Source organism: Natrix helvetica, assembly GCF_964273705.1.
Source record: "Natrix helvetica genome assembly, chromosome: 5".
NCBI classification, from domain to species: Eukaryota; Metazoa; Chordata; class Lepidosauria; order Squamata; family Natricidae; genus Natrix; species Natrix helvetica.
This window is the reverse complement of record NC_138551.1, coordinates 35850465-35877432: the sequence shown is the minus strand read 5'-3', so window position 1 is coordinate 35877432 and position 26968 is coordinate 35850465.

The following is a 26968-nucleotide window of genomic DNA, read 5'->3' as shown; positions in this document are numbered from 1 at the left end:
ATTGTGAACCAAATATATCAGGAAGGTAATCAGATTGAGGAAAATAGTTCTATATATTACGTTTCCATATATCACTTGTTGAGATGGGTAGCTATAAAAATCAAATAAATAAGTGCCTTCAGTTTGACTATATAAAATAATAATCATAAAATCCTTCAACATTTCATGTCGTTAAAATAAAAGAGTTTTTATTTACATAAAAACTCATCTGCACTGATACATGTTTATATATTACATGCTTACACAGATATTCATGCATACATTACAGGAGTTTTTAATTGTTGTATTTACCCAATTGCAATAATATATATAGCTAGATGCTGTTATATTGAATAAAAAACAGTATTACATTGCAAGTAAATATGTTGATTTGTTTTTTTTACAGCTATAGAAAAGGTAATTAATGAGAAAATATAAACCACAGTCAAATTTACATTCATAATTCAATCAGATGAATTAAATATGAAATATTTACTTTGTTTAAAATTGTTCAGAATCAAATAACAAAATGGCAATTTAGCTTAAGTTTCAGTGGCAGAAATTAACAAGGATAAAATGGATTGTTTGTACTATTAGGGCCTTATTAAGTCATGTGCATAAGAAAAAGCAAGTATTTAATGGCTTGCTTAAATAGTTGCATTTAGCTTTCCCTATTTCAATCTCATTTATTAAAAGTCACTTTAAACAAAGCAGGGTTAATAGAATCAATTAATAATAACATATACCGTAGATTTTTTAGAATAGCAACAGGTGACCTAGGTTAGATCTTCAAAATGATTATACTGTGAACTTGGAATTCCATTCATATCTCGAAGATGTTAGCCATTTTTTAAAAAATGAAGCATATCAGATATTCTGGCTTTTCTATGTAAAAGCTATTGTTCACCATGAAAATATAAATGGGGACTATAAATTTGGGGAATATGTAAAAAGAATCAGAATTGGTGTAAATCAGATAGAAGTAATAATTATAGCTGATGTTAATCCCTAAGTTTCAAAATTGAATGGGTTTGTATATTTAATGCCTATAGTATGAGTTTGAATTAGTAGAAGAATAGGCTTGTGAATGTCTTGATTTAAAAGCTTGTTCTTTCTCTCTCCTGTTTCAGCACAGAAAAAGGAAACAGATCAGCTATATAAATATGCAGAGAGTTATAAAAATAGGTCAGGTTCATATCAAGGTCTGAGATTATTTTAACGATAATAATACAGTCAATGGAATTAACTATACACTTCCCAGGTTCAGTCATCAAAACTTGATGTGTTTGCCTCAGAAGTGTAAAAGGCTAAAGCATAACCAAAGGCTCCAATAAATTTAATCATAGTGTTTGCAGGAAGGATACTCACAGGTTTCAATAACAAAAACTGGATAGTGATGATGACACTTACATTAAAGCTCTGTCTCGTGTTTTTTTTTTTTTTAAATGTGTGTTGCATACAATTTTGCATGTACAGTTTTCATTGCACCATGAACTTTTTTTATAGGGTCACCTGTGATCTGAAGTAAAAATAAAATTAGATTGTAAAGAGCGTAGCAATCATAAACTGAAATACTGAGTACAAAAAGTATTAAGTAAGCTGAAGTTAATTTAACTGTATTAAAATCAAAATCAAATTCTGCAACTGGAAATACAAAGTGGTCTTGCTAAATAAAGTAAACCCTGAACCTGGATCAAATCTGCATCGCTAGCACTAATTTGTGGATATCTATTACTTTTTAATGTGGAACGATGATCCCTAAAGATTGCAAAGGATGAAAGTTCTTTGGTGACATACCAGTTTATCATACTCAAAGCCTTGACAAATATTACAGAAAAGGGTGGGATCTTAGGAAATGAAAAATCCACCCTCTGGAAGATACAACTACTACTTTTATAAAAGACTGGAATTGCTTTGTAGACTTTTCACTAAAAATGGACAAAAATAAAGTCATTATCACTAGATTTACATATTAAAAAGGATTGTTTATAGGAAGAAGGGAACCATGATATATACGTCAGGCCTGCAGCCATATTCCTTTTTGGATTTTTGTCTGCTGCACTTTCTATTATTCTACTATGCTGTATCTATTGTGGGTAAATGAGAGGGGGATACAATACAGTACAATACAATAGTAGGGTTGGAAGGGACCTTGGAGGTCTTCTAGTCCAACCCCCTCCCTAGGCAGGAAAACCCTATACCGTTTCAGACAAATGGCTATCCAACATCTTCTTAAAGACTTCCAGTGTTGAGGCATTCACAACTTCTTGAGGCAAGCTGTTCCACTGATTAACTGTTCTGTCAGGAAATTTCTCCTCAGTTCTAAGGAGATTAGATTAATATCCACCCATTGCTTCTTGTTCTACCCTCAGGTGTCTTGGAGAATAGTTTCACTCCCCCTTCTTTGTGGAAACCCCTGAGATATTGGAATACTGCTATCATGTCTCCCCTAGTCCTTCTTTTCATTAAACTAGACATACCCAGTTCCTGAAACCGTTCTTCATAAAGCCTCTGGAGTCTGGAGAGGGCAAAAAATGGCTTTAAAAAAGGGTGAAATCAGCTGGCCAGCGTGCACATGCGTGCTGGCCAGCTGACAGGGCAGCATCTTGCGTGCCCAAACAAATGGCTCCGTGTGCCACCTGTGGCACACGTGCCATAGGTTCACCATCACTGACCTATACTGTACCTGTGCATTTTGTTTTTGTTGCCCAAATGTAGAACCTTACTCTTTTCACCATTGAATTTCATTTTTTTAGATAGTGCCCAATGTTCAAGTTTGTCAAGATCCTTCTGTATCTTAAGCCTATCTTCTGGAGTGCAATTCCGTTGAGGATTACACGTTGAGTGCGGTTGATCAACCGGTTACGAATCCATCTGGTGGTGATGCTGTCTAACCCACATTCTTCTACTTTATTTAGTAGTAGGTTAGGGTCTACCTTATCAAATGCCTTTCTGAAGTCCAAGTAAACTATATTGAAAGCATTCCTCTGGTCCACTAATTTTGTCACATTGTCAAAGAATGCATAAGATGGCATGATGTTTTTGACAAACCCATGTTGGCTAGGTGTTCGCTAATTCGTTGCTTGATTATCTTTTCCAGAATCTTTCCTGGTATTGAGGTCAGGCTGACAGGTCTGTAGTTTCCTGGGTCTATTTATTTTTCCTTTTTTGAAGATGGGAACCACATCAGCTCTTTTCCAGTCCTCTGGCAGTTTCCCGGTGCTCCAGGATCTCTGAAAGATATAGTTCAGTGGTTCTGAGATCTCATCTGCCAGTTCCTTCAGAACCCTGGGGTGTAATCCATCCGGTCCTGGTGATTTGAACTTGTCTAAGGTAGACAGGTGCTCACTTACCATTTTCTTCCCTATTTCAACTTGTGTTCCTAGTCTGATTTTTGTGGTGCTGTTTTTGATAGGTTGGACTGTTTTATCACTTTGTGTAAAGACAGATGCAAAAAATGAGTTAAATAGTTCTGCTGTCTCCCTGTTGGTTGTCACCTACTTGCCACTTTCTCCCAGCAATGGACCAATTGTTTCCTTAACTTTTTCTTGTTTTTAACATGTTGGAAGAAGTTTTTTTTGTTATTTTTTACTTTTGTGGCAAGCCTTTCTTCATTGTGAGCTTTAGCTTTCCTCACTTCATCTTTATAGGCTCGGGCTATTTGCTGATATTCTGCCTTAGTTATGTCCCCCTCTTTCCACTTTTTATACTTATATTTTTTTTTCTTTCAATTTGTCAGAGAGTTCTTTATGCAGCTATGCTGGTTTCTTTTGGGAGCTGTTATTTTTCTTCTTTATTGGTATTATGCTATACTGGACTTTTGTGATCTTATTTTTAAAAATTTCCCAAGCTTCTTTGTTGTTTTCCCCTTGAGGATTCTCATCCATGAAATTCTTCCCAAGTTCTCTCTAATTTTATTGAAATTAGCTCTCTTAAAGTCCAAGACTCTAGTTTGATTTTGTTCTACTACTTGTGTTTGCATAATGTTGATTTCCAATATTGCATGGTCACTTGCCCCTAGGGTTCCTGTGGCTTCAACACCTTCTATTATTTCCTCTCTGTTAGTGAGAATTAAGTCTAATATGGCCGATATCCTTGTTCCCTTCTCTACTTTTTGGGAAACAAAGTTGTCTGCTAGGTATGTTATGAACCTTTTGGATTTTCCACTTGGTCAGAAAATGCTATGTAGCCATATTCCTTTTGGGATGCTATTTGGAACACTGACAATATAATTTGAGAAGGCGGAAATAGTAATACTTATGTTTTTAACTGCTGCAAAGTAAATTATAGATTGTTTCTTTAAATATTTTTCTTCTTGTTTTTTTCTCTTGATTTTGCTGCTTTTCCGTTTTTACTTTTTATCTTTTCTTATTTTTTTTAAAATTCTTTATGTTTATCTAGTTTTTAATCCTATAAAATATTGCCTAGCATCTCTCTCTTTATCTCTCTCATCTATTATCTATTATCTGTCTATCTGTCTATCATCTGTCTAATATCTGTTTGTTTGACTGTCCGTCTCCTACATGTTTAATCATGTTTGGTAAAGTTCTAGCAGTTTCATTCATATAACATTCTAAAGTTGATTAGTATTACCTTGATTAAGGTTTTGTGTTAGGACAGTGTGGTTAGTTTATAGTTAAATGTATTATGCAAGCCTAGAAAATAAGTTCATTCTGTTAATTTTGCTAGGGCTGTTGCAACCATAATCTGTGAATTTTCAGACTGTTCTTGAATATATTCTTAATTTAAAGTTTTGCTTACTATCTTTGGAAACTCTCATTTTTTGTATCTGAAAAATAATTGACTAAAATGATGCAATATTAACCTTTCAACAATTCTGAAACACTCACAGAAAAAACTGCATAGAAGAGAAGGGAAAATCCCACTTGACCTAGATAGTCATTTTATTAAATGACATGAGGTATTAGATTCCTGTTCACTGACTTCTAATTCCTCACTTCTCATTTCAAAATTAAATAGGCCCTATAATGTAATCAAGTGTTTATACAGAAAATAATTTGTTATTGTTTAATATTTCTGCGTTGGACCTTTGTAGACAGATGGACTGCCATATGGATCCATGAAAGGATAGATTAAATGGTGGTAGACTAACCACAGAAGATGCTGCAGTAGAAAAAGAAACACTTATCCAAACCAGAAATTATTACTGTTGGTTTCACATATGGATTTCACATCTATACAGTCCCACAAAACTACATTTTAGAATATAAAGAGGAAGCCCACTTCTCAGTGACGGTGCAGCACACTTGCCTTTCTCTATCCCCTTCCTTTATACTCTCAAATTGTTAAAACAGTTTAAATTTCCATTTTAAACATTTACAGATCTTCATGCAGAAACGTTTTACAAAAATACAGAGTTGTTGGGTGTTTTGTTTTTTGTTTTTTTACTGATGTAGGGTGAATGAGAACAAGGTTTGTTTACCAAATTGCCTTTCCTAGATTTGGTACAAAAAGCCATGGTTAGTAAAGTGAATAAAAGAACAAATATGTCACAGTAAAGAATTATTGATACTGAATATTTCATATATAATATGTGTTTTCAAGGATAAACTAATAAACAGATCCTTTCCACTTGGTATTAATACACAGAAAAGATGCAAGGCAGAAAAAGTCTTGCAGATGATAATATATAATTTTCAATTGCTTGGTAATTCTGAATTGTTTTCAATCATTTTGTAGCTGCTCTTTTCTTACACCTTTAAGGATTTATGAGAGATGGGCATGGCAACCAAGCCACACAGAAACTAGGAAACCACAAATTATGTGTGTGCTCCTTCACACACATTAAGTGATCACACTTAATCACAATTATAGTCAGCATTGTTTCACCTAGTTTTAGACTAAGCAGTACACCCAAAGGTGCTTTTCCAAAATGCAACTAGATTTTCTTGGAGTTTTTTCCTTGAAAACATTTCATTTCTTATCCAAGAAGCTTCTTCTGTTATTCAGTTGCCTTTTGGAAAAGTATCTTGGAAAACCATGACTTGAAATCGACATAGACATTAAGCATTACACTTTCCTTCACCCTTTCCTATCAGCTCTTATTCAATTTGGTAAAAGAAATTCTGCCAATGGAACAGAATATTTGAAGGTACTTGATTGGAATAATGTTTACTACTTGATTGTTGGTTTAATGTTAATTTTGGTGTTACTCTCTGGCCATCAGACTGTTGATTGCTGCTGATGAGGTGTTTTGATTTTTTTGTTTCCTTTTTGGCTTTTTTATTGTCTCTTTTCTATGGTAGGTAGATGTTGTTTATCTCTCTCTGTCTGTTGATGACTGCTTTATCTGAGTGCCAGGCTTCCAGGAATTGACTAATGTTTTTAGACTTGGCTTGGTTTAGGATGCACACATTTTCCAGTTGAAACTATGCTTAAGTCTGTCCATGTGTTGGACCAATTAAGAAGTTTTCATTGTGTCTTCGGACTGCTAGTTGGTGTTCATGGATGCACTCAGCTAGTCTTCTGTCTGTTTCTCCCTTCATAGTGGCTGATGAAAATTTCCTAATTAGGAAATTCCTCCTATGGCCTATTTCAGTTGGACCAGTGCACCATTAAAGGGCAGCCTTGCACTTAAAAATGGTTGGAGAGTTTTACCTTCCTCTGGAGAAAATCAGAGAAGCCATTCACTCAGTTTTTCTGTCTACAGATTGGTGAAATGTTTCAGAAACTGTTTGTATACTCCTTCAATTTCATCATGAGATTTATGCCCCTTAAAAAAGAATCTATTTTATTGAGCTAGGCCAAAATAATGCTATGATTTTAATATATCTTTTAGACCATCTAGATAACCTAAACAAGTGAGACATACACTGTATATGCCTTACATTTCAGAATACTGTTTTTCCTTCAATCAGCAGCTGCAGATGCTATAGTATACCTTAGTTCATGGGTCTCCTAAGTTGGAAACTTTAAGGCTTGTGGACTTCAACTCTCAAGTTGCGAGTTGAAGGCTACAAGTCTCAAAGTTGTCAAGTTTGAAGACCTCTGCTTTAGTTAATCACAAACATTACAAAGGCATGGATCTAGTTAATATTTATTTATTATCTATCTATCTATCTATCAATCTATCTATCTATCTATCTATCTATCTATCATCTATCTATCATCTATCTATCTATCTATCTATCTATCTATCTATCTATCTATCTATCTATCTATCTATCTATCTATCACATTTATTTGCTGACCATATCATTCTGAGCAGCCATTTCAGTGACAGATGATGAGGAAAAACCCAGGAATGTAAGATAAACTGGGAAATTCACTATCAAATCTACAGGGTGGGAGCATGAAACAAAAAAAAAAGAGTTCCAGTTTAAAAAGAAAATTCCTGTTACTTTAACACTGTTGGAAGGAGGCCGATAAGGAACTTACTGCTGCCTAATAGAGAAGTTCCACTTTTAATAGCCATTTATAGTCACAAAGTTTCATGGCACTATATCTTCAGACCAGAAAAAAAGGCTTGCCCGCTTTATGTATAGTACAACTCTCTTTGCAAGGGAGAAATAAAAGTCAGCTAGCAATTTCACAGAACTAATTTGATGGTTATTATGTGCTCAGTGTGAATAGTTCTATCTTTTTAAAGATTGAAAAGGAATTCAGCATGATAAATAATTGATCAATAAAGCTCAGTTATTTTAGATTTTTCCATCCTGGCAAATCCACTCTTGAATGATTTAGAAGATTTATCTCTCCCTTTTGGAAACAATTTTAAATTATTACCCTTGTAATTATTTATTTGGCTAAGAAGAGAAAGATTTAGCTGAAAAGATTTTATTTTAGTAAATAACCAGAAATTTGTAAGTTACTGCATCTGGTAATCAAGACGAGTCCACAGGTTCTAGTCTTCTCATTTTCAGGCTTACTTTTAAACTGAGAACTAAGGCTGATAATGACATAAATGTAATTGGGATGAATTAACATCTTGTATCTTGGACATGTTGTTCCAGTCACAGGCCACACCAGGTCCAAAAATTGTGTATTTCACAAAAATTACCAAGTTTAGAATTTTTCCTCTATAAATTCTATAGACCTGCAATGATGTTCTTGTTACGTTTTCCTTGTTCCATTTGTTGAAAGAATTTAGTTTTGGGATTACTTTCAAATTTCAGAGAAATTCTCATGAGAAAATTGCAGATGTCTTGCACTGGCTCTGCTCTGAGATAGCTGAGAGATATGTTTGAATGGCCTCCTCAGAGTACAATTTACAATCTCAGCTTATTTCCCTCAACAGTCTGGGTCTTCATTTTACCAACCTCAGACAGTTGGAAGGCTAGTTAAGCTTGAGCTGGTGAGAATAGAACTCCAGGCTGCATTCTAACCACTGCACCACCAGAGCTCTTATTTAATGAGACCTAGGAAGTTTTCCTTCTCTGTTATTGAGCCTCTGTTATTCCTTTTGAATAAGCTCTCCCCTCCCTCCCACCACATTTGGGTGACTGCAACAGTGCAACCCTATTTGTAGAGCCATAAAGACCTTTTTTTTTCATTGGTGAAATGATCCAAGATGGTAGATAAGCCATCTGCCATTTGAGTGAATGTTTCATATCCAGTTTTTGATACATGTTATTGTAAGCCCTATTTTTTTTCTAATGGGACAAGTCAATCATCTACTGTAATATGAAACTGGATCCATCAACACTAAGAACAAGCATGAACACTTGTGATGTGGGGCAGAGAGTAAAAAAGCACAGTGCACAATGTTGTAATATAAAGTCAGATACTTGCATCTGACGAGTAAGAAATGGTGTAGTTTGCCTTGTGACGGCGTAATGTTTATTTAATCATTTTGGCAGTGTTAGGAATGTAAGCTAACAGTTGGGTTAGCAATATATAAACCAGGATGGTAGTACTGTAGCTTTAAGTACTACTATAATATGATTGGTTGCTGTTACCTGAAGCACACTTCTCTGCACATTCGCTCTCCTAACAGGGAACTTACTTACTTAACAGGCATCATTGCAGTTAAGTATAGATGCCTAGGAAGAAATACCTAGTAAACTAGTAATAACCAAGCTTGAAAGCATACTTTTAAATCTTACTACTGCAAATGTTCTGTATATGGCTAGGATTTTAGTTCTGAGACATATTCACCCATTTAAAAAATTTGCTAGGGCTTCCAGCCCAATTCCAGCGATTGAAATTTGGGACAATCCATCTTGTAAGAAACCATGTATTTTTAAAATGCTACTTCATCATATTTTTTTTCTAATGTAATTTTGGTTGCTAGGATATGAATCACTCTAAGGCATAATTCAAAAGATAGAAACGCACCTAGGCAAAAAGCTCAGGAAAAGCAATGTTTGGATGAACAGAAAAATAAATTCTATTTCTAGTTACATGTATGGAAAGTTGGCAAGAATATCCTTCCCAAAGAGGGAGAGAGAGGGGGAGATGGTGAAAAACAGTAAGAGAGAGAGGGAAAGAGAAAGAGAAAGAGAGAGAGAGAGAGAGAGAGAGAGAGAGAAAGAGAGGCAGAGACAGACAGACAGACAGACACACACACACAGAGACAGACAATGAGAGAGAAGGTAGATCTTGGGTTTGCACATCACATTACATTTTCACACATATATATTTTGTTTTAGCTATGATTACTCTATAAACATGGGCATATTATGGTTTCTAAACCATGACTTATGTCTTAGTATGTATGAACTCAGTTAAGCAATGGTTTTTAAATGAATTATAGTTAAAGCATGGCACACAATAAATCTAGACATATAGCATAGTAGTTTGGTCTTGATTTTACAGTGAACCAAGTAATTTCCCATGACTATGTCTGTCTTCTAGCCCCAAAATAAATATATTCTTTATCATGAACCATATCCACCTGATACAAAATTATCCAGCTAAAAATACTCCTTGAAAATAAGCTAAAGTGCTCAGCTTCAAATCAGAAAATAAGAGAAAGCTAGTAATTTCTCTTAGTTTAGATCTGCATATAAAATGCAAGATGTAATTACAGTATCTAGCAAATCTATTTAAATTATGCCAAATGTTATCCTAAAATTACAGACAATGTATCTAAGGGAGCCCTTGACTAAGACATTTTAACCTTTGTCCATTAGCTCCTTTACAGGCTTTTACTCCTGGCAATAGAATTAAGGCTTCTAGAATCTATGGGGCAACAAATACATATTACATATGTATTTTCCATATTGTAATAATTTATCATTTCATTTGTTTATCTGGCAAAGGTAACACATGTTTTCTCCGAGAAGAATTATTAGCAAATATGGCAAGTGTTAAACAGCAATGAAAATGTCCCCTAAATAAATACAAACAGGCAGAGTAATTTTCAGTACAGCATATCTGTAACAGCATTCAAGGTATCAAGTTGAGTGCCAAAACACTTCTTATGCTATCAAAAGAATACAAAAGAACTCTTTGAAAGCCATATGCTAGGCAACTTAAAGTTAATAGAGATAAAGTAATTGTGGTTTTCTGCACCCGCCTCTCATATCCCTTTTTTATTACTTTGCCATCATGCAAATAATAGTAGTGGCATAGACCACTGTTTTTTTTTTAAAAAAATTCTCATCATACCTGAAGATAGACATCTTTCAGTATGCTCTTCATCATTCTATTCACTGAATGCTTAAAAGATTTCCATGTTCTTTGGAGAATAAGAGTAATCTTCTTTTTCTCCATGGTCAAATTATTTTTCACAAATGACTGTCAGTTTGAAAAATTAACTTTACTTTCTGTTCCTTTTATACAAGAAAAGGAAACTGACAAATTCATCACAAAGAAGTATCCATGGGATTTTCTCATTAAGTCCCAAAGTTCACATCAGACCAGATGGGAGGATATAATCGCTTAGATTTTTTTAAATTTCTCTCCCATTCCACATAAATTTAGAGATTTGAACTTTAAACATTTAATGATTCTTAGTAAGTCTATCATTTCTATATTTTTAGAATTCCAAATGTTAAAATACAAAACAAAAAAAATCTGTATTATTTCTCCCGTCACACACCTTGAATAATCCTATAAAGAAGTGAAAAAGAAATTATCTATTATTGCCAATAAAATAAATATGTTATAATACTATCATTTATGATAAGAGATGTTCAAAGATGAGTATGATAAAAACAAGATGGAGAAAGAATACCGAAACCAAAAACAAGTGGCGCAAATATTCTGAAGAAGAAAATAAAAGATTCCTCAAATAAATAATATATGAAGATTTTATGATTGAAGTAGAACCAGACATTCAGAGCTGTTAAAATAATACTTATAAAGTTTTCATTATTGGTACCCGATAATTTTTACAAATGTTCCGGTGAAACATTTTGGCAACTGTGTTACATTGTTTGTAATAAGTTTTCACAATCTACTTGTAATAGATGAATATATGATTTACAGTTTCTTATGCTTCTCTGCAAAATCTGCACTTTGAATTATTTGATGATTTTTCAGTTCTGACTTCGACTGCATTAGTTCAAATATCCTGCTTTTCAGCATCCAAAATCAAGAATTTCTTTTTGCAATGTTCCAGTTGTTATGCTGTTAGGGATGTAACCCTAGGCTTGGCTTGGCAATGTATATAAGCTATGATTACTTTACTGTTACTTTAAATGCTTAACAGATGTAATTGGCTTGTTACCTCAAGCAGCCATAAGAGGGAGCCAGAATGGTTGTTAGATCTCTCTCTCTGTTTTGTTTGGTTGGTGTATACTGAGGTATTGTGGTTTGCTACTGTTAGCTATATTTTGTGTGTTAGACTGACTATTTTGATAACTGAATTACTGAACCATGTATGACTAGGACTGTTAACCAGACTCTGAATACCTCTATATTTCTACATAGTTAAACTACTATATTTTTATACTATTCGGTGTCTCTGTATGCTGCTTTGGGCATGTTATTCCATATCACTCTCATTATGCTTCTCTGCATACTCACTCTTCTAATGGGGAGCTTAATTACTTAACACTGGTTATGGGCCCAGAGTGTACCAGACGTAGCTAAAAAGAGAGTTGGTGTTGATACGCATTACCGTATACTGATAGCTGTTTAGTTTGTAAGTGTTTACTATTATGGAGAAGATGGCACATGCACCATCAGCAAATTTATCACTGATAACCCAGTTGGATGGAACAAACTATGTTTCCTGGTCAATGAAGTGCAGCTTACTTCTGCGTACTGAAGGATTATGGGATGCTGTACAGAATCCACCGGACTTGACTTCTTGGAATCCAGATAACGGGATGATGCCAAGAAGATAGCAGAGTTTCAAAGATGCAACGAACGAGCATTGTGTATAATTGGTCTAACACTGATTGACCAACAGTTAGTTCATATTCGTGGGGATAATTCTGCAGCAAGATGTTGGGAGAATTTGAAGAAGATATATATATGTGACACTGTAGGTGCACATATTCATCTTACCTCCAAACTGTTTAGGGAACGTCTTCTGAAGGGTGGAGACATGTTAGCTCATTTAAACTTTATAAAAGGAGTTTTCCAAGAGCTACATGAAAAAGAACTTATTTTCTCAGAGTTACATCAAGTCTACATCATTCTGTCATCACTGGATGAGAGTTATGATGATTTTGTATTGTCCCTCGAGCTCCTAACCCGAATTGAACTAACATTGACTGACATAACTGCACGCCTGTTGGAAGAGTCAAGAAGAAGGTTGGAAAGAGAGCAACTGAGAGAGAAACCACCACAACATGAAAAGTCACCTTCAACTGCCTATACTGTTAGAAAATGTTTTACTTGTGGGGCTAAGGGGCATATAGCTAGATTCTGTAAAAATGAAAAACGACAGAATACTAGAAAGGCTAAGAAACATGATAATGTCAACCTAGGTATGTCTACTTTGACTATCTCTAGAAATGCACCAATAAGCCATGATTCATGGGTTGTTGATAGTGGAGCTTCACAGTGCATTACTAGAAATAAGAATTGTTTTATAAAAATGTCTGCCAGCAAGCAACATGTATCTTCGGCAAATGGATGGAGGGTGAAAGCATCTGGTGAAGGTATGGCAAGGTGTTCATTTGTAAATGAGCATTTATCCATGTTGTATATACCAAAACTGAAATTTAATTTATTATCAGTAAGAGCTACAGTTAACATTGGCTATGTAGTAACCTTTAGGGGAGATAAATGTATTATAGAAAAGGAAGGTAATAGGATTACTGCAAAATTAACAAATGGTTTATATATTATAACTGATGACCATACTGCCAACTCAGTGTATGACAATGTGAAGCCACATGATGAATGCATTATAGAAAAGGAAGGTAATAGGATTACTGCAAAATTAACAAATGGTTTATATATTATAACTGATGACCATACTGCCAGTTCAGTGTATGACAATGTGAAGCCACATGATGAATGCATATATCTGCTACATAGGCGTATGGGGCACATTAATTTCAAATCACTGCAACAAACTGTAAAGTTGTCAGAGGGAGTAAAATTAAAACCTTGCAGTAAGTATTTAAATTGTAATGTATATAGTAAGAAAAAAGAGCAGGGTTACTACAGCAAACAGATATAATGGGTTTAAAACGAAGGAACTTTTAGAAGTTGTTTTTGCTGATCTAATTGGACCTATAAAACCCAGTTTGGGAGGTGCCTGTTATGTTTTGAGTATCATGGATCATTACACAAGATATGGTTTCTGCTACTTAATGAAAGACAAGACAGAAACATTTCAACATTTTTTTAATTGGTTGAGATTTGTGGAAAGAAAGATAAAAGCCAAGGTTATTACTGTAGTTATTGATAATGGGACGGAGTTTACAAATTATAAGTTCCAAACTATGTTAAAACAGCTGGTATTGAGCATAAACGTTCTGCTCCTTATAGACCTCAACATAATTCGTTCGTAGAACGAAGAGGGCTATGACTAGAACCATGTTAGCCATTTCAGGATTGCCTGAAACATTATGGGGTGAAGCCATGATGTGTGCTAATCATTTACTGAACAATGTTGTAAATGCTTCTACTGGAGAGGTACCATTTACTCATTGGCATGGTAGGAAACCTGATTTGAGCTACTTGCACACGTCTGGAGTTCCTGCATGGCTGCATATTCCTGCACAGATTATATTAAAGGGACAAACTCGTGCAAGGCAATTAATTTTTGTTGGTTATAATTCAAACCATAGATCTTATAGGTTCTGGGGATGTGGGACAATTAATATCTATCACAGTGCTAATGCAAAGTTTTTAGAGCATGTTGGTTGGGATAAACTGGAAATAAACAACGATCAGGTAGTAATTGAAACCCGAGTAGACCAAAATAAGGTATCAGGAATACCAGAAACAAGTGGTGAAGGGAAGGAGTCTACTCAGGAGGAGAAAGTGATAAAGCAGGAGGACGTTCATGATAGTCCACCAGTAAGTCCTGAGTTACCCAGAAGGTCAACCCGTGTAACGCGGCCACCTGATAGGTATCAGGCATCTGTTGCATGTCAAGTAGATAAAGTTCCTGCAACGTATAATGAACTATCAATGTATCCTAAAGAGGAGCAAATAGTTTGGAAAGCAGCAATGAACAGAGAACTGAAATCTTTACAAGATCTGGAGGTATATGAGAATGTGAGATTACCACCATGTGAAAAGGCGATAGGGTGTAAATGGATTTATAAGATTAAATCAAGTGTAGATGGGACAGTTACCCATAAAGCTAGATTGGTAGCACAAGGTTTCAAGCAGTCAGCAACTGATTATGATGAAGGGTTTGCACCAAGTTTAAAAGCCATAACATTGCATGCATCATTAGTTTGGGCAGCTAAGCATGGGTATGTAATAAATCATTTAGATGTTCATGCACCGCTACAACACACTATTTATTTAAAGAAACCTGAAGGATTAAACACTGATAGCAACACTGATTGTTGGAAATTAAAAAAGAGCCTGTATGGTTTAAAACAGTCAAGCTACGAGTGGAATCAATGCATAGTGAAGGAATTAGCAAGGATAGGGTTTAAAGCTGTATTAGCTGATCCCTGTTTATTTAAGCAAGAAAATGATGGTATGACTTCATTATTGTTATTGTTTACAGACGATATAGCATTGATTACTAAAACAGAGCAGAAGGCCATTGAAATTATTACACTTTTAAAAAAGAGGTTTAAAATAAAACATCTTGGTGAAATAAAGAAATATCTTGGAGTGAAGATAGATAAGACTAGGGGAGGATATAAAATATCAAAGGCTGATAAGATCAATCAGTTATTGAGGAATTACAAAATGGAACTGTGTAAACTTGCTAAAACTCCTATGGATTTGGCAATGATGATAACAAAAGCCCAGTGTTTGATAAGAATATTTATCAAATATTATCCCTAATATTATATTTATATTTATCCCTAATTGGTAGTTTATCTTATCTAAGCAATTGGTCTAGACCAGATATTTCATATAGCGTTAATCAATTGGCAAGGTTTAATGCCGAACCCACTGAACAACATTGGCAAGCAGCAAAACGTGTATTAAGGTATCTGAAACAGACAATACACAATACATTATACTTAGAGCCTAAGGATGAGCTGATATTAACTGCATACGCTGATGCAAGTTTTGCAACTGAAGTTTCCACGCGTAAAGCTACATCAGGTATCGCGATATTCTTGGGAAAAGCATTGGTTGGATGGCGGTTTATCAGTCAAAAGCATATAGGTTTGTCTACAATGGAGGCCAAATTTTCATGTTTATCTTTGTTATGTACTGATTTAATTTGTTACAAGCAACTACTGATAGATATGGGAATGAATGTTCGTGAGCCTATTGTTGTATACAAGGACAACCAAGCAGCGATCCAGATGGCAACAAATATTGCTGTAAAGACAAGGACAAAGCATACTGACTTAAGATATATGTATGGCAAAGTGTTAGTTGTAAAATGATTAAACTGGAATATTGTATGTCTGAAGAGAACGTTGCTGATCATTTTACGAAAGCACAAGGTACGGTCAAACATAAACAATGTTGTGATGTTTATGGATTAAGAATGTGAAGTTGTGTGTAAATACATTGAAAACCAAAGAGGGGAGAATGTTAGGATGTAACCCTAGGCTTGGCTTGGCAATGTATATAAGCTATGATTACTTTACTGTTACTTTAAATGCTTAACAGATGTAATTGGCTTGTTACCTCAAGCAGCCATAAGAGGGAGCCAGAATGATTGTTAGATCTCTCTCTCTGTTTTGTTAGAAGCTGGTTGGTGTATACTGAGGTATTGTGGTTTGCTACTGTTAGCTATATTTTGTGTGTTAGACTGACTTTTTGATAACTGAATTACTGAATCGTCTTGACTTGGACTGTTAACCGGACTCTGAATACCTCTATTTTTCTACATAGTAAACTACTATATTTTTATACTATTCAGTGTCTCTGTATGCTGGTTTGTGCGTGTTATTCCATATCACTCTCATTACGCTTCTCTGCATACTCGCTCTTCTAACTGGGGGCTTAATTACTTAACATACACATTGCCAGATTTTATCTTTATTCACTTTTTCCTCTATCTGACCACGTAATGCTTTTTCCTTGCCAGCATTCTGTTTGTTATGATTGTATTATTTCCATATTCACTTTTTATTTTCTGTACATTTAGTAAGTTCCAATTTAAAGAAAATTCTTATTACTGCCATGGGAAGGCGTTGTCTTTGATGTAGTTTCAGTAAATATTGAGATACTGTTTATAGATAGAGTCTTTCGGGAACACAGCATACTTTTCATTTCATATTCATTTGTTTACTACTTTTTTATGGTGGCTTCTCTTCCCTTTGAGATACTCAAGATTGTGTTCATAAGGATCTCCCTGCCTTTTATATTAAGCAGGAGGTAGACTTTGAGATAATCTTCATATTATGTATGTCTTATGAGTGTAATACCACCCTCTTGAAATAGAAATCTTGCACATATAAGATTGCTTGAAGCACTTTTGTGCCTCAATTTAATGGCTTCCAGCAGTGCTCTTCATATAAGTAAATGAATAAAAAGGCAAACAAATTCTTCTATTGAAACTTATGGATAGAAAAAGACCAAGGGAAAAAGAGAAAGAAATACATAACCTAATAATTTGGCATCCGTCTTCAAACAAAATCCAGTAGTAGGCAGACATAAACGGAGAGGATCATTGTCATTGGTGTTGTGAGCACAAAAGAAATCACATAATGAAGGATTTTTATGAAGTAAAGGCAGTCTGCTAAGCGCTCATATCTCATATAACAAAACACTCTTATGGACTTAACTGCACAACCATTTTCGTCATTTCATATTTGCATAATGAACTATTATGGGATATCATTTAGCCATAAAAAATAACAATTATGAAGAATATTACCTACTTTTCATGCAAGGATGCTTGTCGCCTAAACAATTTGCTAAATGATTTTTTAAAATATATGATGTTTCCCGATTTTGTAAGGTTGTTTTTTTTAAAGCAGGCCTGTGCAGCAATAATTAGGAAGAGAAAGAAATATATTGAGATGTGCACTTTGCTTCAAATGTGTTGGAAAGAGATTTGTAAGCATATAGGCTATGTCCCATGATGTCTCAGATACATTCTTCCTTTTCTCTTTCCTTCCATCTTTCTCAGCATTTAAAGCCTTTTCCAGAAATCTGGATCTTCATGTAATATTTCCGAAGTAAGTTGTGCCTTGAGCAAGAACTCTGCAATGGTTTGTTTGATAATCCATTGGTGTTTTTTTCCTGGATGTTCATATTATTCTCAGGCATATACTCCAACACCAAAGTTCAAAGTTATTCCAGAAATTTGCAGTAGTCATGATAACTTGAGGCATGATCATTTGTGCCTCAGGTATAGATAAATATTACAGCATGACAGCCAATCAGTTCTCGTCTCTTTGGCTTCAAACTGCTGGACCCTTCGAATGTCCAGAAATCCATTATTTAACAAGCATCAATTTTACCTTTTTTCAACTAGAAAGAGGAGGAGGAACAAAAATATTTCTAGTATATCCCACCTAGCATATTCCATTTCCAGCATACACACATGCATACCTAATCTATACCCATTATGTTCCAATGCGTTTCTGTACATTTGGGTCACAAATTGTATATGCCTGGTTATTTGCAAAATATTCTCCAGATAGATGGAAATATTTATTTTTAAGACAATTAACAAATGCAGAGAAGCCCCAAAGCTTTGTTTTAATTGTGATGGCATATTAATAAGTACTGTAAATTCAGTCATTGCAACAAACAATGTAGCAGAGGCTACATATTTTTATGTTAAATGCCAGCATTTTTGCATTTTCAGCTGGACTGAAAACCAACTTATAAACAAAGGGTATGGGAATCTTGTTTCTTAAACAAGAAAGGAAATGTCCAAATTTTCAGAAGCACATACACAGATCCTCAGACACCCAAACACACTTATCCAGACACACACACATCTAATCTACCAAAACATTTAAAACAATTTTGAATGTTTAAAATGATTCACAGATGGCACTCTTTCTTCTCATTCTTTTTTGCAAAGGCTTGGAAACAGGTGCTGATCAAGATATGCGTGCTGAAAACTCCATAGAAATGGACCTTTAATAAAACTTTTGTTATCTATGGCTGTCCGTTTTCACAAAACCATTTGAAAGTTGTACATCACTGGGTAATTTTAATTTCTTTTTTCATTCCTTTTAGCCATCAGGTTAAGAAGTTGTAGGGCAAGGGCATTGTTATATATTTTAATGCTATCTTTTAATACCTACAAGGCTGAACTAATTTGTTATTTGAGAAACAAAGACAATATTACATTGCTGATAACCCAGGAGAGGGCAGTAGCATGACAGTAGCTTCATTTGTTTCACCTTGCTGATAACTTTGAGCTTAGCTCTGCAAGGCCCAGCTCTACTCTTCATTGTCCATATGTTTGGTGTTTCTGCATCAGCATAGAAAATCTGGTTTCTACGGGACATGAATATCTTATGTCCTAGTCTTCGTATAATAATCATCAGTAATTTATTGGTTTCTGGCATACATAATATTTCTGAAGGAATACTTTTTATTCACGTTCCCTACCTCTATTTTCATCATTCATAAAACTATACAATATTTCTTTTCCTTAAGAGTATGGGTGCTTGTCATTATCCTTAAATTGTTCCATGCTTTTAGTGTTGAATCTAATTTTTTGAGTTGTAAATGACTCTGTTGTCATTGGATATAGATTTAGGACATACCCTGATGCCATTTGAAAATTATCTATTTCTCCAAGGCACAATTTTTAAAATATGGTGTAGGCAATATCATGTTTATATTCTGTAAAGCCTGTAACTTGTATGATGAGCCTGGAATCAGATAATCTCAGGCATTAAAACAAATAGAGATAAAACATTAAGCACAATACACATGTGTAAATCTGACTATATTTCAATCAAATGTACAAGTGTGTGTATACTTTAACACAGCTCTCTCCAATGTTGTATTTTTCAGATATATTGGATCAGCTATCAGAATACCCAACCACTGCTTATGCCAGATGAAAATTTTAAATTCAGCATTTATGGAAAGCAGCAGGTTGTGGAAGACTGAATAAAAAACCTTAGTGTCCTTAAACAGATACATGAAGACATCATTTTAAATATTTACCTCTATTTGGTTCAATTTTGTTTGTAAATCAAAGAATGTCAGATAACCAAAAGCCTCCTATATCCTGATTTTAGGTAACAATAAGCCAACCAAGACTGGGCATCTTCTTTTATGTTTCCCTCTATTGTACTGTGTTCACACTGAGAAAATTACCAAATTTTATGTTCCTCTTTCTCTCATTTTCACCTACTCTGTTGCAACAAATTTCCTCCCAAGTATTTCTATTCCAAATCTATTTTCTCTCATTGTCTTAATGTCTTATGCTTTTTAGTCAATATTTATTCATCTATTTATTCATCATTCAGTCTGATCAATATCCTAACCATTTTCAGAACATCTTGTAGTCTACCTAAATCTTAAAGCCGCCTAAATCTCTTCATAAAACTAGAGAAAACTGCAGAATGGCAACATAAATAATTAATCCACACTCTAAATATATACTTTTTTTTATTCACCTGAAAATTGTGAATAAATTTCTTCCATTTAATTTTCTTTTGTCCTCTTAAACTGTCTTCAACAATATACAGATAGACAGACCAAAAGTACTCAGTGATATATTCATGCCCTGCTTTACAACCCATTTGCAATAATACATCATATAGTACTGAATTATTGAATTGGGATGATCTCACCTTCTGATTTCTACTGAATGCCAGCAAAATTCAGGTTTCTGTACTTCAAAAGTCCAAATACCATATAGTTCAAGATTACACACACAGATTTGGAAATGACTAAGGCATTTGGTAAAAGTCTTCCTTTGTCCTTTAAAAAATTACAGATGATATGAGCAATGGGAGTTACCCTTTTTTAATCTGTCACAGCAAGCAACAAATACTTACAACCAAAAGCAAGGGGAAATACCTCCCCCTTTAATATTTTTTTTCTTTTCAGACATCATTTATCTCTTTATAACTAAAGTAAAGGGATCTGAATCTCTTACCAGCAATATTAACTAACCTCTTTACTTAGGGGATTTGAAATTAGGCTGAGAATGTCAGCAGTACATAACCTCTCTTTTTTTTTTTGCTTAACTAAATTGTTCCTTTTCCTACAAATTATTAAAAGAAAGGATTCTTGATCCTAACATATGTTTTTTCCCATTTTCTATGCTTGAACATTGCCAGCAGTTTGAATCTGGACCTTCCTATTTACAGTAGTTTCTACTTAATCTGGCATAGTTCTAGAAAAATTATTTACAGGTTTGCTGTTGCTTTTACCATTACACTTCCTCTCCTCTCTTCCCCTCCCCTCCCTCCCCTTCCTCTCCCCTCCCCTTATTAGCTGCCATATTTTTACATCTCAAGAGAAATATCCTTTGCGTGTATCTCTGCATTAAATGTCTGAAGGACAGAAGTACAGTAACATCTATGTTTTTACCTTCAGGTTGGAAAACAAAACAATGCTTATCAATTAGTTAAAAAGCTTGCCTCACTAGCTAATTTCAGAGAGGATGATGGCAGAGAGCCCCTCATTGTTTACATTACAAGTCATGTATTTTATGATAAGCTCTGACATTTCATTCACAGCTGCATGGAAACAGATTTTGTGTACACGCTAGTTGGGAATCTTAAAAAATACATGAGGCAGACAAAGCACGTGGTTTCCTTAAGTCAAATAAAAAATACACATGCCTTAAATATTAAACTGGTCAAGAGTTAAAATTTGTATCAATTATTTCAATGTAATATTTCAAGCTTTTCATCCTGGAAACAAGTATGGTTTATATTTCTCCTTATCCTTATTTTGTTGAACACATAAGGTATCTTAAAAGTATTCCCTTGGATGCATTATAGTAAAGTACAATTTCTTCTGCTCCAGTTATTAGGAAAAAAAAATTCAGAGCAAGCATTGGAAATAACAGAACGTAGAAATTCTGTGAAAAATACAGCTCATTCAATTCCAGTAATCTAGACGGCTTTTTCAACTCATCACGCTGAGATGTCCAAACTGGAATAAATAAATAAAAAGTAACCAATGAAAATAATTTATTAATCAGACACAAGTCCACAAATTTGCATATAAATATATTTAGGAATAAATATAAGTATAAATGCCCCTCTGTGTTTGCTTTAATTTACAAATAATGAAAGAAGAAATGTCCGTTTACATGCCAGGCAAACAGGTGAGTCCAGGAGGGAAGTGAGTGTGGTAGAGGGGGGGAGGGTAAAGGATACTTCAACAGAGGGTTGCTTTATCACAACGGTCGCGGGGAGGGGAGGATGCGAGGACCGGAAAAGATCACAAGGTCGGTTGGGAGACCGTGGCTGTTGGATACGCCTGGTCGTTTATACCAACCCCCGCAGTCTAGGTGGTCAGGAACTACAGAGCCAGGGCCTGAGGCTGATGCTTTGCAATGCAAGGTCCGTGACCAACAAGGCCCCCCTCATTAATGAGTTGATCTCAGAGGGGGAGCTGGACCTTGCAGGGATAACGGAGACATGGTTGGGCCACGAGGGTGGTTTACCCCTCGTGGAAATGTGCCCACCAGGTTTCCATGCATTCCATCAGCCCCGGGCCCTGGGTAAGGGTGGTGGGGTGGCGGTAGTTATACGGGAATGCTTAGAGCCGAGGGAGTTCACTGCACCTCAGATACCCGGGTGTGAGTCCCTTGGTGTGAAATGGGGCCCAGGGAGGCAGTGGGGTCTGCTGATTGTATACTTGGCTCCTCGCTATGCATCAGCAGCCCTACCCGAGCTCCTCGAGCTGATCTCAGAAACGGCAGTTGAGATCCCCAAACTTGTGGTTATGGGGGATTTCAACTTGCCGTCGACGGGGGAAGCATCCGAGGTAGCTCGGGAGTTCATGGCTTCCATGACAGCCATGGACCTGACCCAATTAATTCAGGGCCCCACACAAGAAGGTGGCCACACTCTGGACCTTGTTTTTGTATCTGAGCAGTGGACGAGTGATCTGGGAATAGGGGATCTAGTTATCACTCCCCTGTCATGGTCAGATCACTCATCTCTCCGGCTGGAGTTCCCTGGCGCTACCCCCCACCGCGAGGAGGAGGAACCAGACTGTCCAAGTTGGTACCGCCCCAAGCGCCTGATGGAACCGGATAGGTTCCAGACGGAGCTTGGGCCATTCCCTGTAGCCCTGACCCGCTCTTGGTCGGAGAACCTAGTGGCCGCCTGGAATAGGGCAGCCGCTGGGGCCTTGGACCAGGTTGCGCCTTTGCGGCCTCTCCTGCGGCGACGACCCACCCAGGCTCCTTGGTTTACCGAGAACCTGAGGGTGATGAAGCGCCAGAGGAGACGCCTAGAGAGCAGGTGGAGGTCCTCACGCTCTGAATCTGATCGAACACAGGTAAGAGCCTATTCTAGGACCTACCTTGTGGCATTAAGAGTGGCCAAACGTAGACATTGTGCCGCTCTTATTGCGTCCGCCGATAACCGCCCTGCCGCCCTGTTTCGGGTAACCCGCTCCTTCTTGTCACAGAGGACGCGGGAAGCCCCCTTGCAGGGCAGAGCAGAGGAGTTTGGGGAATATCTGCAGGACAAAGTCGCTCAGATCCGGAGCGGATGGGCCCCCCTCAGTGGTCCAGGAGAGCCGTCAACAGTGAATCTTGTGAGACCATTCTGGGAGGAGTTTGATTCTGTTGCCCCCGAGGATTTGGACAGGTTGCGTGGACTACTGCGACCCACCACATGTTTAATGGACCCGTGTCCTTCCTGGCTGGTACTGGCATCCTGGGAAGTGACACGAGGCTGGCTCCTGGGCCTGGTGAATGCCTCGTTGGGTGAGGGGTCCTTACCTGCCGACTTGAAAGAGGCGGTGGTGAGGCCCTTACTCAAGAGGCCTTCCCTCGACCCGTTGGAGCTAGCTAATTATCGTCCAGTCTCCAACCTTCCCTTTTTAGCGAAGGTTGTAGAGAATGTGGTGGCACAGCAGTTTCCGCGACACCTTGAGGAATCCGAATATCTAGACCCACGCCAGTCCGGCTTCCGACCCGGGCACAGCACGGAGATGGCCTTGGTCGTGTTGGTGGATGATCTCTGGACGGCCAGAGATAGGGGTTGTTCCTCTATCCTGGTCCTATTAGATCTGTCAGCGGCTTTTGAAACCATCGACCATGGTATCCTATTGCGCCGGCTGGAGGGGATGGGAGTTGGAGGCACCGTTTTGCGGTGGTTCGGCTCCTACCTCTCCGACCGGACGCAATGTGTGTTGGCAGGGGGGCAGAGGTCGACCCTGAGGCCACTCACTTGTGGGGTGCCACAGGGGTCGGTCCTCTCGCCCCTTCTGTTCAACGCATATGTGAAGCCGCTGGGGGAGATCATCCGCGGTTTTGGGGTGGAGTATCATCTGTACGCTGATGATACTCAGCTGTACATTTCCACCCCAAACCACCCCAACGAGGCTGTCGAAATGATGTCCCGGTGTTTGGAAGCCGTCGGGGTCTGGATGGGGGACAACAGACTCAAGCTCAACCCCTCCAAGACTGAGTGGCTGTGGCTACCGGCACCTCGGTTCAGCCAGTTGACACCATCACTGGCCATAGGGGGCAAGCAATTGCCCCCTGTGGAACGGGCGGGCAATTTGGGCGTCCTCCTAGATGCCCGGCTGTCGATGGATGACCATGTGGCAGCCGTGGCAAGGGGGGCGTTCCACCAGGTTCGCCTGGTGCGCCAATTGCTCCCCTTACTGGACCGGGATGCCCTACGCACGGTCACTCATGCACTGGTGACGTCTCGGCTGGACTACTGCAATGCCCTCTACATGGGGCTCCCCTTGGGACGCGCCCGAAGACTACAGCTAGTCCAGAATGCGGCCGCGCAGGCCATCATGGGGAGTACTAGGTACTCCCACATAACACCTCTCCTGCGCGAGCTGCATTGGCTGCCTGTGGTTTTTCGGGTGCGTTTCAAGGTGTTGATTACCGTCTTTAAAGCACTCCATGGCATAGGACCTAGCTACTTGCGGGATCTCATCCTACCGCACACATCCCTGCGACCAATTCGCTCTCACAGGGAGGGACTCCTCCTGGTGCCATCCACCAAGCAATGCCAACGGGCGGCGCCTAGGAGTAGAGCCTTCTCTGTGATGGGCCCAACCCTCTGGAATGACCTCCCTCCCGACATTAGAACCACCACCGACTTCCGCTCCTTCCGTCAAAAACTAAAGACTCACCTGTTTCGACTAACCGGCTTGGCCCATCCATAGTTTTATCTCACCTCCTGCCAGATATTTTAGTTGGGTTAATTTTAACTTTCTGGGGTATTTTTAGGGGTTATTTTTAATATGGTTTTAATAGCTTTACTTTAAGATACAGTCTTTTAACCTCCTCATCTAATTTAAGGATTTGTGTATATTTATTCCTATGTATTTGTGTTTTAATTTGACTGCACACCGCCCCGAGTCCCTTTCGGGAGAGGGGGCGGTCTAGAAATCTAAATAAAAGTAAAAAGTAAAGTGATTGTGGAATCCTCCTGCCTGCAAAGGTTAGGTGTGAAAGACATATTATTTTTCAACAGTCCCATTCCTTTCCTATGTATTTGGTTCTAGTCAATGTGTGTAAGGAAAGAGGAGTTGGGCGCTCACACATTCCAATATGGTGCTCCAGATTTGATCGTCTCTTCTATTTTATTTAATAACTTCATGAAGATGTTTGGATATGCCGTCCAGTACAGTAAGTAGGACAAAACTCTATATATCCATCATAGATAAAACAGGAGATATAGTGTAAGTCATGCCCAGTTTCTGGACCCTGTGAGGAATTAGATAGGGGAAAAAAGAGGCTGAAGTTTAACCCAGGCAAGACAGACTAACTATTGATCCAGAAGTTGACTAAGTCCAGGATAGTTCCTAGTTAATTCTACATTTCAATACAATACAATAGCAGAGTTGGAAGGGACCTTGGAGGTCTTCTAATCCAACTTCCTATCTGGCAGGAAACCCTATACCGTTTCAGATAAATGGCTATCCAACATCTTTTTAAAGACTTCCAGTGTTGGGGCATTTACAACTTCTGGAGGCAAGCTGTTCCACTGATTAATTGTTCTAACTGTCAGGAAATTTCTCCTCGGTTCTAAGTTGCTTCTCTCCTTGATTAGTTTCATCCCATTGCTTCTTGTTCTACCCTCAGATGCTTTGGAGAATAGTTTGATTCCCCCTTCTTTGTGGCAACCCCTGAGATATTGGAACATTGCTATCACGTCTCCTCTAGTCCTTCTTTTCATTAAGCTAGACATAGCCAGTTCTTGCAACCGTTCTTCATATGTTTTAGTCTCCAGTCCCCTAATCATCTTTGTTGCTCTTCTCTGCACTCTTTCTAGAGTCTCTACATCTTTTCTACATCGTGGCGACCAAAACTGAATGCAGTATTCCAAGTGTGGCCTTACCAAGGCATTATAAAGTGGTATTAACACTTCACGTGATCTTGAGTCTATCCCTCTGTTTATGTAGCCTAGAACTGTGTTGGCTTTTCTGGCAGCTGCTGCACACTTGGTTGTCCACTAGGACTCCAAGATCCCTCTCACAGTTACTACTATTGAGCACGGTACCACCTATACTTTACCTGTGCATTTCATTTTTGTTGCCTAAATGTAGAACCTTATTCTTTTCACCATTGATTTTCATTTTATTAGATAGTGCCCAATATTCAAGTCTGTCAAGATCCTTCGGTGTTGTGACCCAGCAGGATCTGTCGGAGCTGCTGAGGGACTCAGATAGTGACGAACCTGATGAGTCGGCTATGGAAGATATGAATGGAGGACCCTGGGCAGGGTTCAGACCCAGAGCAGGGACCAGAGAAGCTGGTTGGCCACCAGGAGGCACCTGAGGCATGGAGCAGTGGGGAGGATCAGAGGAAGTTTGTCCCTGACGCAAGATTAAGAAGGGCAGAGAAACGAAGGCAACAGCTGCTCTGGAGACACACTCCTAAAAGATAATCAAGCTCAGGTGGTTGTGGCGTGGCGCCTCCCAAGAGCGTACATAAGAAGGGACTTTGGGAGGAGGCTTTTTGCAGGACACAACTGTTCATAGTAATCTGGAGAACTCTTTGTCTGATCTGCCTAGTGTTTCTGTTTGTAACAAGCTGGAGAAGCTCTTGTCTGTATCTGTTGGAGTCTGGGTTGCTGCCAACATCTTGTCTGTGAGTCGTGTTTGGGCTTTCAGCCAACAAGATTATAGTATTGTCAATAAAGTGTGGCAAACAGTAAGCCTGTATCGGCATTCATTACCGGACCAGGGAGGTCAGAACACTTCTGTATTTTAAGCCTGTCTTCTGGAGTCTTGGCTATTCCTGCCAGCTTGATGTCATCTGCAAATTTGATGAGTTCTCCATTTATTCCCTCATCCAAATCATTGATGAAGATGTTGAGGAGTACTGGGCCTAAAACAGAGCCTTGGGGTACTCCACTGCATACTTCCCTCCATGTAG